Consider the following 18515-nt stretch of genomic DNA (forward strand, 5'->3'; position numbering starts at 1 on the left):
GAGTGCAGGAATTTTGTATTCGATGTCCGTGTTTGGTGTGTCCCATTCTTCATTGATCCCGGGTGGATTTATTTGTATGTTGTGGTCTTATGAGAGAGTCAAGCAGTCAGAGTAATCTGTAACGCAAAAGAAACTAATTACTGACCATTCCCAAAGTATTGAGAACATAATCAATTTCTAGTAGGCATTTGATCCCCATGTGATTCCATACGTATTTTAAAAAGTGCAAATAATTCATTTGACAGTGATAGTTAATGGTTTGGTTGATATGACATGCAAACATTGTTGTGCTAACACCATCAGGCACAGAAAATACTTGATCAGTAACTTCATGTCTTTTTTTTAATCTGTCTTTCTCTTACAGTTAGTCTAGCGGCGATTGTATTTTTATCTGGAGACAAGTGTGGTGTTTCAACATGCACCACTCGCTATCTGGTCGCAATGGCTGCATCTGATCTCGGATTTATTATATTTGGTTTCATACTTTTTCGATTTAGATGGTATTATTATCCACGGTGTTTCCTGGACATCACTCCTGTTTGCAGTGTAATCTGGGTCCTGATTGACTTCACAATTGATTTTTCTGTCTGGTTCACTGTTGCTTTTTCTTTTGATCGATTTGTGGCCATTTGTTTTCATCAGATTAAATCTCAGTATTGCACAGTGAAAACTGCAAAAAGAGTTCTAGCAACAATCTGCATTTTCTTTTCTGTAAAGAATATTCCCAAATATTTTCGACTTGTACCTGGAAGGATTATCAACAATGTTCCATTCTACTGTTTCACCAGAAACAGTTACTTCAATCATCCTTTGTGGGTGAGTTATAGATATTTTGATTCATTTTTAAGATTTCTTCTTCCATTCATTTCGATTCTCTTTCTCAATATTCTGACGGTCAGACACATCTTCGAGGCCAATAAGGCGCGTAAGGGACTGAGGGGTCAGAAAAAAACAGAGAATGACCAAGAGATCAAGTACCGAAAGAATTCTGTGACTTTAGTGTTTGCTATATCTGTCAGCTTCATATTGCTCTGGTTGTTGCATATTCTATGTGAATATGGTGTCGGTAAATTCGTGGATGATTTTTATCTCTTTCAACAAATTGGATTTATGTTGCGGAACCTCAATTGCTGCTCCAATGCAGTTATTTATGTGGTGACTCAGAAAGGTTTCAGGGAACAGTTAAAGTATGCAGTGAAATATCCAGTTATAAAAATAATTCAATTGGCGAATAAATCCATGTAACTGAGAACCAACATTAGCCGTAGCAGACAATGGAATGAGGAGTCCACTTGAAGAATGGCCCGAAAGGAGTAGGAGGTGCAGCAACATGACAACACGCCTTTTCAAATGGGCAGGGAATGACTCCATCTGAGGAACAACATGAAAGAAACGGCAGGAGTAAAGCTAGTGCAGAGTGCTGTTAGAAAGGAACAACAGTCAGTAGAAAGCTGAACAAAAACATCACCAAAAGAGGAATTATGCGTGCCCCAAAAAGTCTCATTCTGAGCAAACAGTGATCCGGGTACAACAAAATACCTGAAGGAAAGGATCATCGTTCACTGCGAGGTGAACAGTAATGTCAGGCACCTGTTCTCTCTTCCTCATGGAATTCTCTGATCCACACATCTTCACAAAATTAAAAACACGAGAAGTTTGAACTTCATCTTCTGATTGCAAATGCATTTTTATCAGTGTATCATCACCAAGGTCGTTTTTTCTATCTTTAAACCAGATCCTAAACGCATCCCCCTGACTCACAGCTCATCACCGGGGAAACAGTCAATCATTCAATTGTTACCTCTGGCGCTTGTATTCCAGCGCCAACTCCACACATTTACTTTGTCCAAATTTTCAATAAATTCCATTTTCTGACCATCCACTGACCACTGTCACCTACACGTGCATGTTGTCCTCCAAATTCTCGAGTGTACATTCTCACTCGACGATGCAAAATGTTTCAAAATTACTCATATATTTATTTGTTTTCTTGGACTGGTGTCAATCTATGCAAGTGTAACTATTTTGCTATCTTGAAATATTACTAATTTGTGTGATATTCAAAGAAATGACGGATTTCATAGTATTAAGTCAGTGTCATGGAGTCAAAAAAATGAACAGCACGGAAAAAGACCCTTTGGTCCAATACATCCATGTCGACCAGTTATCCTAACATAATCCAGTCATATTTGCCAGCACTATGCCAATATCCCTCTCAACCCTTCATATTCATATTTCGTCCAATCCAGATGCCTATTAAATGTTGTAATTGTATCAACCTCCACCACTTCCTCTGAAAGCTCATTCCATACATGTACCGCACTCTGCATGAAAATGGTTACGCCTGACGTCCCTTACAAATTTTTTCCTCTCGTTCTAAACATGTGCCCTCTAGTTCTGGACTCCCCCACCCCGTGGAAAAGACTTTGTCTATTTATCCTATCCATGCTCCTCATGATTTTATAAACCTCGATAAGGTCACCCCTCAAACTCTGATGCTCCAGGGAAAACAGCCCCAGCCTGTTCAGCCTCTCCCTATGGCTCAAATTCTATAATCATGGCAACATCCTTGAAAATCTTTTCTGAAAGCTTTCAAGTTTCGCAAAATCATTCTGATAGGAAGGAGACCAGAATAGCACACCATATTCCAACAGTGGCCTAACCAATGTCATGTACAGCCGCAACATTGCCTCCCAACTCCTGTACTCAATACTCTGACCAATAAAGGAAACCATACCCAAAGCCTTCTTCACTATTCTGTCTTCCTGGGACTCCACTTTCAAGCAATAGTGAATCTGCACTCCAAGGTCTCTTTGTTCAGCATCACTCCCTCGGACCTTGCCATTAAGTCTTTCTCTAATTTGCCATTCCAAAATGCAGCACCTTCCATTTATTGAAATTAAACTCCACTCCTCAGCCCATTGGCCCATATGATTAAGATCAACTTGTACTCTGGGTGAGTTTCTTTGCTGTCCACTGCACTTCTTATTTTGGAGTCATCTGCAAACTTACTAACTGCAGCTCCTAACTTCAGCCAAATTCCTGATAGAGGGCTTTTGCCTGAAACCTCTATTCTTCAGCTCCTCGAATGCTGCCTGACGTACTGTGCTTTTCCAGCGCCACACTCTCGACTGCTATGTTCACATCCAAATCATGCACAGCCAAAGTGAAATGGCAGTGAAGAAAGCCAGAATCAACACAAACTCTGACAGTGGGAACAATCCTGCGTGACTGAGCTGTATACACTTCAGGACTCCCTCACTCAGTCCTTCCGAGGACCCAGCTCCTTCTCCAAATTAAGAGGCTCTTTAAAACTTATCTCCTGGACCAAGTTATTGCCAAATGAGATAATGTCACCTTCAATGAGTCAACACCAAATCGATGTAAGTTGAAATGACAAATGTCTTTTTAATTACGTTTATACGATGGAAACCAAGTTTATATCAAGTTGTATACCATGGAAACAGGCCCTGAAGGTCCAACTCAACCACACCAAAAATATATCCTGATTAAAGCTGACACCATTTGCCAGCATTTGGCCCATATACTACGTAACCTTTTTTTTATTCACATATCCATCCAGATGTCTTTTAAATGCTGTAATTGTACCAGCCTCCACCAATTCCTCTGGCAGCTCATTCCAGACACGCACTAACTTTGAGAAAGCTATCCCTCAGCTTCCTTTTAAACCTTTCCTTTGTAACCTTAAATCTGTTCGATTTAGATTTTGAATCCTCTGCGCTGAAATAAGATTTCGTTTATTCACCTTGTCACTTATGAATTATTGAGGAATTCATAATCCCTTATGATTTTAGAAACGTCTATAAAGTCACGCTCCGAGCCTCTGATGCTCCAGGGAAAACAGCCCCAGCTAGTTCAACCTCTCCCTGTAGCTCAAACTCTCCAATCCCAACAAAATCCTTGTCAAGCTTTCTGAACCATGTCAAGTTTAACAATATCTTTACAATAATAGGGAGACCAGAATTCAACATTCATCTAAGTTAAACTCCGTCTGCTACTCCTAAGCCCATTGGCCTTTCTGATCAAGGTCCCATTGCAATCTGACATAACCTTCTCTACCCTCTAGTCGTTCGGTACTTTGCCCGTGTTTGTAGACGATACTAACATTTTTATTAGGGGCCTCGCAATTTCCTTCCAAAATTCCAGCAATGATCAGGGATACTCTTGTTCAGGTCCTACTTACATATTTTCTAAGATCTCTAGCACGTCTTCTTCCATCATGTAAACTGTTATCAAAACATCAATGTTTATTTCCCGGAGATGTGCAAGACACATTTCTTTCTCACAGCCACAACTGACGCAAAATATTCATTTCATATCCGTCCCATCACCTCAAGTTCAATGCAAATTAAACCTCACTGATTAGAAGAAGGACTTATTCCCTCTCAATTTGATCTCTTGCACTTAGTGGATTTGTAGTCTTTATTTTTTAAAATGATCTTTATCCTTATCTGGCAATACTATTTCATCACTCGTGACAAAGTGTTCCCCTACTAACACTTCAGTCACTTGCCTTGCTTTATTGACAAAAAGCTGCCGTAGCAGCTCAGTGGTTCACACTGTTGCCTCAATGCAGGAGAGACCCTGTAGCGATGGACCCCCGTGGGATTTGCAAATTTTCCCTGTGTCTGTGTGAGTTTCCTTCAGATTCGTCGTTTTCTGCCACAGTCCAAAATGTGCATGTTTGGTTGGTTGGCCATGACTTCTCGGGATCTGCAGGTTAGGTGTGCTAGCCATGGAAAATATAGGATAGTGGGATTGTTCCAGGTGGGATCCTCTTCCAAGGTTTAGTGTGGACTTGGGGATTCTATGTAGTTCAAATTTTGCTCCTTCTCCAGTTGCAAAATTAATGTATTGATTTAAAAAAAACAATTATTCAATACATTTCGGAAATTCATCATGATCCGAACCTTGAAGACTGTGGCAGTCCCAGTCAGTGTCTGGAAAATTTAAATCCCCTATTCTTACAACCTTAGTATTCTTACATATATCTGAGAGCTCGAAATACTTGCTTCTGAATTTCCTTCTCACTGTTGGGTGCCTCCAGTCCAATCGCATACAGATGACCAAGCCTTTCTTATTTCTAATTTCAAATAATAGATTTTCACCAAATTGTCCCTCAGTAATAGCTACACTAAGTACAGTAGGAATGCTTTTCTGAATCAAAAGTACCACTTACCCTCCTGTCTCGCCTCTCTTCCTGTCCCTCCCATAACATCTAAAACCCGTAACATTGAGTAGCCTGTTTTGTCCTGCCCTCAGCCAGCTTTCTGTAATGATTACAACTGCCCAGGCCCATGTTCCATACATGCCCTGAGTTCATCGGCCAGATCTGTAAGACCTCTTGCATTGAAGTAAACTCAGTTTAATTCGCCAGAATTATGTGGTTCTCCGAATTGTTCCCTGTCTGTTTTTGCCTAATTAACTTGCCCTTTTCTGATTCAGAACCATCCTCACATTTCTTTCTATTTTCACTGTAATTTAGGAACCCCCCCCCCCCCCCGCCCATCTCTAAAAGTTTACAGGCTCTCGAAAAAGAACTATTGGATCTCCCCACCAGGATAGATGTCCCTTTCCAGTTCAGGCAAAGAATACCTTTTTGAACAGGAATTTTCTGTCCCCAGTAATATGCCAGACGATTCAAGAGACGGAATCCTGCATATTGCACCAGCTCTTCAGCCAGTGATTTTTCTTTCCTCTCCTTTTATTCCTTCCCTCATTAGAACATGGTATCAGAAGGAAACCAGTGATTATTACTTATGGTGTTATGTATTGTAACCTTCTACCTAACCTCTTAGACTCACTCTGCAAAACTTTAACCCATTCTCTGAATATGCTATTTCTCCCAATGTATGCAATAACTTCCGGCTTCGCACTGTCCCCTTTGACAATCTGTTTCACATGTTTTGTGAACTCCTTCACCTTCGCAGCAGAAAAACAACACACTCTACTAGATTCACACTCACTTCTGGAGAATCTCCTCTCTGTGCCCCTGACAGCAGAGCCCATGATAACAATTATTCTTTTAAACGTCGACAAACCCATTTAATGTTAGATTCATTCTTAATGCCCAAGATCTGGGCACTGTTTCTACGTACATCTGAGATAAAATCTCTTTCAACAATACCTGAAACAGAGCGAACAGAGAAATAGCTGCAGGAGCGTCTGGACTTTCCACTTCCCTTTCCTGACAGTCAATTACCTATCTGACTGAGCCTGCTGTGTAATCACATCTCTGAATCTACTTGTCATCAAACCGTCTGTCAACTCTACAAAGTGAAAAATAAAGAAGCGCTCAATAGCACGCTGTATCTAAACATAAACTGCCTTTCCTAAACCACAGAATTAATACGGAGCATGCAAAAAAAAAGAAAAGGAATATTAATACTAAAAATTAAACAAAGACTTAACTACAAAAAGGTTTAAAAATCCACAAATAATCCAGCGTTCAGCTTTCGGTTTCTGAATTTAAAACAATTTCTCCAGAGCCGTCCACGGGTAGGACTCAGCACAAGCTCTGTATGTAAACAATCTCTCCAGCGTCGTCCACATGTAGACCACTGCTGAAGCTCTGTATATAAACAATCTCTCCAACGTCGTCCACATGTAGACCACCGCCGAAGCTCCGTATGTAAACAATCTTTCCAGAGCCGTCCACATGTAGGCCTCTCCGGAAGGTCCATATTTAAACAAACTCTGCAGAGCTGTCCACATATAGATCTCTGCACAAGCTCTGTATATAAACAACCTCTGCAGAACTTTCCACGTGTCGACCTCTGCACAAGCTCCGTATATAAACAGTCTCATCAGATCAGTTTACATGATGACCTCTTCACAAGCTCCGTATATAAAAAAAAGTCTCTTCAGAGTCATCCACGTGTAGGCCTCTCCAGAATCTCTGTGGATAAACAATCTTTCCAGAGCCGTCCACATGTAGGCCTCTCCGGAAGGTCCATATTTAAACAAACTCTGCAGAGCTGTCCACATATAGATCTCTGCACAAGCTCTGTATATAAACAACCTCTGCAGAACTTTCCACGTGTCGACCTCTGCACAAGCTCCGTATATAAACAGTCTCATCAGATCAGTTTACATGATGACCTCTTCACAAGCTCCGAAAATAAAAAAAAGTCTCTTCAGAGTCATCCACGTGTAGGCCTCTCCAGAATCTCTGTGGATAAACAATCTTTCTAGAGCCATCCACGTATAGTCCTCTCCACGAGCTTCGAATGTAAACAATCTCTTCAGAGCCATCCACGTGTAGGATACCTCATAAGCTTCATAAACACGCAATCTCTCCAGATCCGTCCACGTGTAGGCCTGTCCACATGCTCCACACATAAACAATCTCTGCAGAGCCATCCACGTGTAGCACTCTCTACAAGTCTGTATCTGAACAATCTCTCCAGAGCTTTCCATGTGCATGCATTTCCAAACTTTTTCCATATCCAGATAATCTCTACAGAGACGTGCACGTGTCGACCTCTCGACAAGCCCTGTATAGCATCAATCTTTTCAGAGCCATCCACGTGCAGACCTCTCCACAAGTCTGTATCTGATCAATCTCTCCAGAGCTTTCCTTGTGTATGCATCTCCAAACTTTTCCATATACCGATAATTTCTACAGAGATGTGCACGTGACAACATCCCCTCAAGACCCGTACAACATCTATCTTTCCAGAGCCAACCACTTGCACGCCTCTCCACAAGATCCATTTCCAAACAATCTCTGCAGGTCAATTTTTGTGTTGGCCTCTCCACAAGATCCGTACATAAACAATCTCTCCAGAGCCATCGACGTGTAGGTCCCTCCACAAGCTACAAATATATACAATCTCTCCAGAGCCATCCACATGTAGTCCTCCCGACAAGCTCCGAATATAAACAATCTCTCCAGAGCCGTCCACAAGTAGATCTCGGCAAAATCTCCGTATTAACCAATCTCTTCAGAGCCTTCCACATGTCGACCTCTGCACAAGCTCCGCATATGAACAACATCTTCAGAGCCATGCACGTGTATGCCTCTCCAGAAACTTTGAGTATCAACAATCTCTCCAGAGCCGTCCACATGTTGACCTCTGCACAAGCTCCATGTTGATAAACAATCGCTTCAGAGCCATCCACGCGTAGACCTCTGCACAAGCACCACATATAAACATTCTCTTCACAGCCAGCTCCCTGTATGCATCTCCAGAACCTTTGAGTATCAACAATCTCTCCAGAGCCGTCCACATGTAGACCTCTGCACAAGCACCGCACATAAAAAATCTCTTCATAGCCAGCCACGTGGATGCCTCTCCAGAAACTTCGAGTATCAACAATCTCTCCAGAGCCGTCCACATGTTGACCTCTGCACAAGCACCGCACATAAAAAATCTCTTCATAGCCAGCCACGTGTATGCCTCTCCAGAAACTTCGAGTATCAACAATCTCTCCAGAGCCGTCCACATGTTGACCTCTGCACAAGCTCCATATATAAACAATCTCTCCAGAGCCATCCCCACATAGGCCTCCTCACACGGTCTAGAAATAAAGAATCACACCGAAGCCATCCACGTGTAGGCGTCTCCTCAAGATTCATTTGTAAACAATCTCTCAAGAGCCATTTACGCGTAGGCCCTCCACAAGCTACATGTATCTACAATCTCTCAACAGTCATCCACGTGTAGGCCTCTCCACAAGCTCCGTATATAGATAATCTCTCCAGAGCAGTCACGTGCAGGCAACTCCACAAGCTCCATATATAAACAATCTCTCCAAAGCCCTCCTTGTGAACGCTTCTGCACAACTTCTGGGCATACACAATCATTCCAGAGGCATCCATGTGTCGTCCTCTCTGCAAGCTCTCCATATAATAAATCTGTCCAGAACCGCTCACATCTAAACGGCTCCACAGTCTCCATAGGTAAACAACTTCTCCTGAGGGGGGCATTTGGAGGCCTCCGCGCAAGCTCAATACATAAACAATCTCTCCAGAGCCATCCTTGTTTCGGCCTCGCCACAAGCTACGCATAAAAATATCTATACAGATACGTCTACGTATAGACCTCACCCACAAGCTCCAGATATAAGCAATCTCTCCACAGCCGTCCACGTATAGGCCCTTCAACAAGCTCCACATGCAGACAATCTCCCCAGAGCCATCCACGTGAACAATTCTGGACAAGTTCTGTATATACATCATCACTCGAGAGCCGCCCATGTGTTGGCCACTCAACAATATCCGTATACAATCAGTCTCTCTTGAGCCATCCAGGTGAACGCCTCTCCATAAGCTCCGTATATAAACAATCTCCCCAGAGCCATCCACATCAAGGCCTTTCCACAAGCTAATTTTGTAAACAATCTCTCCAGGCTGTCGACATGTCTCCACAAGCTCCGTATATAAACAGATGCTCCAAAGGCGCCCACTTGGCCGCTTATCCAAAAGATCCTTGTATAAACACTCTCTCAAGAGCCGTCCACGTGTAAGCCTCTCCACGAGCTCCGTCTATATTCTGTCTCTCCAGAGCTGTCCAGGAGAAAGCCGCTACACAAGCTCCATGTACAATCACTCTCTTCAGATAGGTACAAGCATAGGCCGCTCCATATGCTCCGTATATAAACAAACTCTCCGGAGCCATCCACGTATAGGTCTCTCCACAAGCTACGTATATAATTAACCTCGACAGAAGTGCATGTCTACGCCTCTCCACAAGCTCCAGAGATAAGCAATCTCTCCACAGTCATCCACGTGCAGGTCTTTCCATAAGCTCCGTATATAAACAATCTCTTCAGAGGCATCCATATGCAGGCAACCCCAGTAACTCCGTATATAAACACTCTCTTCAGAGTCTTCCGTGTGGAGGCCTCTCCACAAGCTCCGCAGATAAACAGTCTCTCCAGATCCATGCATGTGTAGGCCTCCCCAGTAACTCCGTATACAAATAATCTCTGCAGAGCCATCGTCATGTAGCCGTCTCCACAACCTCCGAATTTATGCAATCTCTCCACACCCTTCCATGCACAAGGTTCATACCGAAACAGACTCTCCTGAACCATCCACGAGTTGGCCTCTCCACAAGCTTGGCATACAAACAATCTCTCCAGAGCCGTCGACGTGTTAGTCACTCCACAAGCTCCATATACACACAGTATCTCCAGACCGATCCACGTGTCTGCATCTCCACAAGCTTAGCATAAAAACAATCTGTCCAGACCTGACCAAGTTTGGGCCTTTTCACAAATTCTATATATAAACAATCTCTCCAGAGCCGGTCATGTGTGGGCCTCTCCACAAGCTCCACACATAAACAATCTCTGCAGAGCCTTCCACGTGTAGGCCTTTCCACAAGTCTGTATCAAAACAATCTCTCCAGAGCTTTCCATGTGTATGCTTTTCCTAACATTTTACAGATACAGATAATCTCTACAGAGACGTGCACATGTCAACCTCTCCACAAACCTCGTGTATCATTAATATTTCCAGAACAACCACGTGCAGACCTCACCACAACCTCCACAGATAAACAATCTCTTCAGAGCCATCCACGTATAGGCCTCTCCACAAGCTCCGTACATAAACATTCGCTCCAGAGCCGTCCACTTGGCCACTTCTCCACAAGATCCTTGCATAAACAATCTCTCAAGAGCCGTCCAAGTGTAAGCTTCTCCACAAGCTCCGTATATAATGTGTCTCTACAGAGCTGTCCAGGTGTAAGCCGCTCCACAAGCTCCATGTACAATCAATCTCTCCAGATCCGTTCAAGCGTACGCCACTCAGTAAGCTCCATATATAAACAAACTCTCCAGAGCCATGCACGTATAGGTCTCACCGCAACCTACGTATATAATTATCCTCGACAGAAGTACATGCCTACGCCTCTCCACAAGCTCCATAGATAAACAATCTCTCCAGAGCCGTCTACGTGTAGGCCTGGTCATAAGCTCCGCATATAAACAGTGTCTCCAGACCGCCCACGTGTAGACCTCACCACAACTTGCACATATAAACAATCCATTCAGAGCGATCCACATGCAGGACTCTCCAAAAGCTCCATACATAAACAATCTCTCCAGAGCTGTCCATTTCTCAGCCTATCCACAAGCTCCGTATTTAAACAATCTCTCCCGAGCCGTCCATGTGTAAGTCTCTCCACAAGCTACATACATAAATAATTTCTTCATCGCAATCCAAGTGCTAGTATCTCTCCAGACCTGTCCAAGTGTAGGCCTCTCCACAAGCTCCGAACCTATACTCTTTCTCCAGAGCTGTCTATGTTTTGGCCTCTCCACAACCTCTGGATATGAACAATCCTTCCTTCTTCGTTTATTTGTTTGTGTTCTTTGACTTCTGTTCATGTTTACCCAACACTGATGACAGTCTCAGTGCTTTATAATTCCCTAGTTTTCCCTTACTAAATTTCCTACACAATGGCACCACATCAGCCACCCTCAAATCTCTGGCTGTTGACAATATAAATATCTCAGCAAAGGACCAAACTTCCCTCCTGCTGGCTGGGGTAGTGCTGCTTTCACTTGATTCTGTATTTGAGATAAAAGTGTAGAGAGTTTTATACAGTAACACATTTCATCCTCACAGTGGCCTGTTATCTGTCTTAGCTTAGGTCCTGGGGCCTTGCCTGTGTTGGGCGGCCTACCAAACAAAATCTCAAACAGGCTCAGATTGGCCCATCCTCTCCTCCGAGATCTCATATACATCAGCACAATTGGAAGTGCCTTTGTTCATGTCACCCCGAATTCCTCACAACATTTTGTCAATTTACTTTTGTAAGGTAGCATTCTGTCGATCCACTGCCCCACCGCTCGCTGGGTGGTAGTCACAGTGTTGTCTCGTGTTTATTCCCAGATATTTGCTGATCTGCTGTAGGGCATTATTGACAAATGACGTCCCATTGTCGCTAATCAGCCTTTCATGAATGCCCCATCTGGGAATTATCTCAGTTAGCAAGGCCTTGGCTCCTGCACTGGCATCCTGTTTAGATGTGGGGAACTCCTGCAACCGTTTGGAAAACATATCAAACTATTATCAGACGATACCTTTTTCCCTTCGCTTGGCGCTCGTTCAAAAAAATCCATTTGTAAATTTTCAAAGGCTCTTTGGGTTTGGGGGTGTGCTGACTGACTCATTTGTATTCCTCTCCCAGCATTATTAGTGGCACATTCACTCACAATATTTTTGGAAGTAATGAGTAAATCCCTTAGTGTACGAATGTGCTGAAATACTGTCATACATCCCTTCTTTGAGACATGGACCTTACCGTGTGTCAGTTTGGTACAGAATGGAAACAATGATTGTGGTAGACAGGGTTTACCATTGGGCTCACACAATACTCCTTCCGTCACACTCCATCGTGCTTTCGTCCACTCACGCTTTTTTTCCGGTGTGGCCTGTGACTGTAACTCCCGTACGTCTGCTGTTGGGGTATAAATTTTGTCATACACATGACAATGTGATCACTTGGCGGCTGCTGGGCTGCTGGCCTTGACGCTGAGCCTGCCTCACATTACCTTCAGAAACTGAATTGTTATTTTTGATGTGGGCTTCACATTTACACAGAGCGATTGATTTAGGCAACAGGACCGCTTCCAGGAGGTCAGAAATCAGGCCACAGTGTGTGGTGGGATTTCCAGTGGAGGTCAAGAAGGTTTCCACAGGATTCCCCAATCATGTATAACGCCGAATGTGTATTTGCTATCAATGCTAATATTGACTGGCCTTCCCAAAGCCAATTTACAGGCATCAGTCAAGGCAATCAGCTCTGCTGCTTGCGCTGAAAGATGAGAAGGGAGTGTCCCTGCTTTGACTACCTCCTGGGTCGTCACTAGAGCATACCCCACACAATTCTAGCCTTTCTCCTTGCTCCCTTGCATGCACGAAAAACTCATTATCTGTGTTCTGAAATGGAGAATCCTGCAAATATGGTCTGAGGTTGAATTTTTCATTTGTCAGATTGACACAATTATTTTTGGTTTTCGTCTCCTTCTTTGGGGAGAAGGCTAGCAGGGTTCAGGACGTTACATCGCTTTATTGTAATGTTAGGCATTTCCAATCCCACAGTATTATATCTGAGCGAACGTGTTGCTGACTAGTTTGCAATCCTTTGCTCGGAAAGCAGTAGGGCGGCACGGTGGCACAGTGGTTAGCACCGCTGCCTCACAGCGCCTGAGACCCGGGTTCAATTCCCGCCTCAGGCGAATGACTGTGTGGAGTTTGCACGTTCTCCCCGTGCTCCTCCGGTTTCCTCCGGGTGCTCCGGTTTCCTCCCACAGTCCAAAGATGTGCGGGTTAGGTGAATTGGCCATGCTAAATTGCCCGTAGTGTTAGGTAAGGGGTAAATGTAGGGGTATGGGTGGGTTGCGCTTCGGCGGGTCAGTGTGGACTTGTTGGGCCGAAGGGCCTGTTTCCACACTGTAAGTAATCTAATCTAATCAGTAATGATACTGCATGTGGGATATACCATATCCGAATATATACCTGGATGCTACAAAAGACTTTTCAGCTGCGGCCACGGCTCACAGGCATTGAGACAATCCTGCTACTACGTGATCTAGTTTAGCTTAAAAATAAGCTACCGGCCTCAATTTTCCTCCATGATCCTGCAACAGCACAGATGTCATGCAGCCACGTTTCTCATCGTCTGTATGCACCAACGGCTTTTTTGGATTTGGAATCCCCAGCATTGATGTGGTTTGGAGTGCCTTTTTCAATTTAACAAAGACACTCTCGGCCTCTGGGGTCCACCGCAGCGGACTTTGGTTCTACAAACCTTTCCCATTTGTGATGTCACTTAAGGGCGCCTCAGAGGTTGTGTAATGTTGGATAAACATTGTACAGTAGGAGCATATGCCCAAAAAAGGACAGCAATCGTTTCTTCGTGTGAGGCTTTGGAATTTGCTGGATTGCTTGAAATCTATCTTGACCAATGATCATCCCTTGTTCAGATATTAAATGACCTAAAAACTTCACCTGTTGTGGCAAAAATTGTAGCTTTGTGAGACTAGCTTAATGCCTTCTCTCGCTTAATAGCAGAGCAACACAAGGGTATCTTTTTCACATTGTTCTTCTGTTGGTGCTGCTATTAAGCAATCATCCACATCCTGCAGAAGCGCTGACCCAGCACTTAAAACAAGAACATAGAACATAGAACATAGAAAAATACAGTGCAGTACAGGCCCTTCGGCCCTCGACGTTGCGCCGACCAAAGCCTACCTAACCTACACTAGCCCAATAACCTCCATATGCTTATCCAATGTCCGCTTAAATGACTAACGCACGAGTCTCCAGACTCCTGCGTTGAACCTCATTTCTATGGTGGTGGACTCACTGTAACCTGATCAAAATTGCGTGAAGGTATATGATTTCCCTTTGAATGAAAAAGCGAAACAGAATTGACTATCTGGCTGTACTGGCACACTAAAGAAAGCATTTTCTAAATCCATAACGGAGAAACATTTCCTATCCGGTGGAATTTGAGCTAATATAGTATAAGGTTGGGATCATTTGTAGTGCGGGGGAAAACAGCGTTATTTACTGCCTGCAGATCTTGAACAAACCTCCATTCCTGCGATTCACCGGGAATGTTCGACTTTATGAGCAGAAAAATGGGAGTTCTTAGTAGTGAATTTTCAGAGGGCATTATTACTCCAGCCTTTAGGAAGGATTTAAAGACTGGAGTAATTCCTTCTGTGGCCTCGGGTTTTAACGGGTATTATAATCTGCAAGGATGATACTCAGACTTCGGGGTTAACCTTATGGGCTCACAGCCCTGTATGAGACTCAAATCATGTTTGCCTTTGGCCCTCAACTCAGTCAAGACCATTTTTAATATTGAATCTGAAACTTCGACCTTAGGAAAACGCCAGGCTATCCCCTTAGGCTTCTCAGGGCTAGCGGGTGTTACCCGGACTCCCCGATCTGCCTGAGTTAGTCAATTTAATTTCTTGTTATATGTCCACATATCTGCATTGAATCAGATACCCACATTGTCCCTGAAGACCCAAACATTTGTTCTTTGTCTGTTTCGCACCCATCATCCCAAGTTCTGCAACCTGCCACCAGATGCCTTAGCCAGTGACACTTGAGGAGCGGAGCCTTCTACATCAAATAGATAGGGTCTGTTGGCTGTTCCAGAGACCTTAGGTAAGTTAACAGAGACTGCACATCTGTGATCACGCCAATAAAAATCGCACAACAGCAACTGATCTGGTCTAACCAAACATCTGAACCAATCCTTCTCATATGGATCGTTAGGACCATTCTGGTGTTTGTGTGCTGTACAGTGCAGCATGTCCCCAGCAAGAAAATCGGTGTTAAAAGAATGAACATGGTAACTTGCTTTCAGGGGGAGTGAATTGCTGACTAACGTATCGCTGTCTGGCTTAATCGTCACTCATAGACATCCATCAGCGGTCGTGGGTCATATTTTACAGGCTGAAAATGTGTTGCTGGAAACGCACTGCAGGTCAGGCAGCATTCAAGAAGCAGGAGAATCGATGTTTCGGGCATGGTCCCTTCCTTAGGAAAGAGGAAAGCGTGCCAAGCAGGCGAACATAAAAGATAGGGAGGAGGGACTTGGGGGAGGGGCGCTGGAAATGCGATAGGTGGAAGGAGGTTAAGGTGAGGGTGATAGGCCGGAGTGGGGGTGGGCGCGGAGAGGTCAGAAAGAAGATTTCAGATTTGGAAGGTGGTGCTGAGTTCGAGGGTTGGGACTGAGACAAGGTGTGTGGAGCGGAAATGAGGAAACTGGAGAAATCTGAATTCATCCCTTGTGGTTAGAGGGTTCCTAGGTGGTAGATGAGGCGCCCTTCCTCCAGACGTTGTGTTGCTATGGTCTGGCGATGAAGGAGTCCAAGGACCTGAATGTCCTAAGTGGAGTGGGAGGGGAAGTTGTAGCGTTGAGTCACGGGTGGTTGGGTTGGTTGGTCCCACAAAACACAGGGGGCTGTAACCCCAGAAAACACAGGGAACTCTAACACCAGTGGGCTCTTACCTTTCAAAGCCCAGGGGCCTCAAGTCCCAATTTTTTCAGAGGCCTCTAACCCCACTTTTTCACTGATGTTAAGACAAATGTTCTTAATTGTCTGCCTTCCCTACATTTCTACTTTCTATTGTGCATCAAATATGTTCTATAATTCAACATTACATATTGGTCTAAATGTTGCAGGACAGGTTTTAAGTCTGTCGACCTTTTCACGGCAGCACCAGAGTTTTGTACAACTTTAACATGACCTCATGGCACCGAAACTCAATCTCTCTTTCAATAAGAACTAACACACCTTAGGCCTTCTTAATGACCCTTTCTAGGTGACAATTTTCAGGGATCTACAGACATGAACACCGAGATCATATACACTACCAAGAATCTTACCATTAGCCCAATAGTCTGCATTTTGGTTACTCCAACCAACTCACATCACTCTTTTCCGCAATAAACTCAATTTGCCACCTCTCGACTCAGCACCGCAGTTTATCTATGTCTCTCTAACTTACAACATCCTTGGACGCTGTCCATAACTCCTCAAACCTTCGTGTCATCCACAGATATACCAGTCTACCCTTCGGCGCCCTCGTCCAGACCATTTTTAAAAATGAAAAACATCAGTGGACACAAAACAGATCCTACAGTCTTCTTGCACTATTCCTGTAGACAATGATGACATAAAGATCAAATCCAAAGGTTCGCCAATCTCCTGCCTGGCTTTCCAGATAATCATCAGATAAATTCCCCCGGCCCAGGGGACTTACATATTTTTACATTTTCCAGAATTGCTAACATCTCCTCCTTTAGAGCTTCAATCCCATCCAGTCTAGTGCCCTGTATCTAAGTATTCTACTCGACAAATTGACTTTTTCTGGTGTCAATTGTCAGAAAAAATCCTCTTGGTTCACAGATGTCGGCCATCGTCACCTCGTCTCAGACATTTGTTTCTAGACCCACAGCACTGTGGTTGGCTCTTTACCGCCTTCTGAAATAGCAAAGTAGACAGGCAGGAAGCTGGAAAAACACAGTAACCAGGCAGCATCTGGAGGAGGAGCAGTCAATACTTCTGGTATAATCCTTCCTGAGGACTGGGGGGGTGGGTGTGGCGGAGCTGCAGATAAAGGGGTTGAGGGGGACAGTGTGGTGAAGTGGGGCTAGGTGAAGACAGGGAGAGGGTTAAATGAAGAAACGAATTGGTTGGTGCAGGGAGCAATGGCAGTGAGGGGAGAGGCTGGGAAGGGAGTGAGGGTTGGGAAACGAGTTTGTTTGAAATGGGAAAATTCAATGTTGAGCTTTCGCTGCTCTAGGTTGTCCAGGTGGACGTTGACGTGCTCTTTCTCCATTTTGTGCTGTGGTTCATTGTGGCAATGGAGGAGGCCAAAGATGGTGATGTTGGAAAGGGAGTGGAAAGAGGAATTGAAATGGGCAGTAACTGAGAGTTCCGGTCAGCCCCTGTGGATCCAGAACTGATGCCTGGTGAGCCATTCCCTAAGTTTAAGATCGGTCTCCGTGATCTAGTGAAGATCACATCGGGAGCATCAGATGCAGTAAACCAGGGTGGACGAGAGGCAAGAGAAAATCTGTATCACCACAAAGGAAGTGTGGGAAGTGGTGTACCGGCAGGTTTTTAATCTTTATCTGGTTGCAGGGGAAGGTACTGGGGGGGCCGGGACTCATCTGGGAGAATTGCACAAACCAAGAATTGTCGAAGGTAATGGTCCTTCGGAAGGCAGAGGGGGCGGTTAGGGGAAGGTGTTCTTGGTGGTCAGATCTTCTTGGAGTTGGGGGAAATGTTTCAGAATGGTGTGTCGAATGCGGAAACTAATGGGTTGTTGCTGAGGATTAGGAGGAACTCTGTCTTAATTGTATTGGTGGGTTTAGACTGTTAATACAGGTAATGGAGGTGGTATGGTGGATGGCTCTGTGGATGACAGAGGGAGGAAAATCACGCTGTGCGAAATAGGTAGATATCTGGGATGCTTGTGATTCGAATGTCTCCACATTGAACAGTTTCAGGGGAGGCAGAGGAATCCATAGAATGGGGTGGAGTTCTTGCAGGGTACTGGGTGGGAGGAGGTGCAGTCCGGTTAGTTATGGGAGTCTGTGGGTTTGCAGTTAACGTCCGTCTGGAGACTGTGACCAGAGATGGAAATACTGAGCACAAGAAACGGTGGGAGGTGTCCGAGATGGACCATGTCAATTTGAGGGCGGTGTGGAAATTGTGGGTGAAGTCGATGGTCTGCTCCAGTTCAGCCTGGGTGCACGACGCTGCACTGATGCCGTCATCGATGGAACAGTAGAAGAATTGTGGCACAGTTCCTGTACAGGGTATGCGGAGGAACTGTTGGATATCGCTGTCAGAGGGATGCATAGCTGGTGCTGATGCGAGTATCCATGGAAACCCCTGGAATTGAAGGAAATGGGAGGAGTTAAAGGAAAAGTTAAGGTTGATGAGAAGTTCGGTAAGGTGGAGGAGAGCATTGGTGGAGGGAGACTGAATGTGCACATTCG

Source organism: Hemiscyllium ocellatum, chromosome 40 (assembly GCF_020745735.1).
Source record: "Hemiscyllium ocellatum isolate sHemOce1 chromosome 40, sHemOce1.pat.X.cur, whole genome shotgun sequence".
NCBI lineage: Eukaryota > Metazoa > Chordata > Chondrichthyes > Orectolobiformes > Hemiscylliidae > Hemiscyllium > Hemiscyllium ocellatum.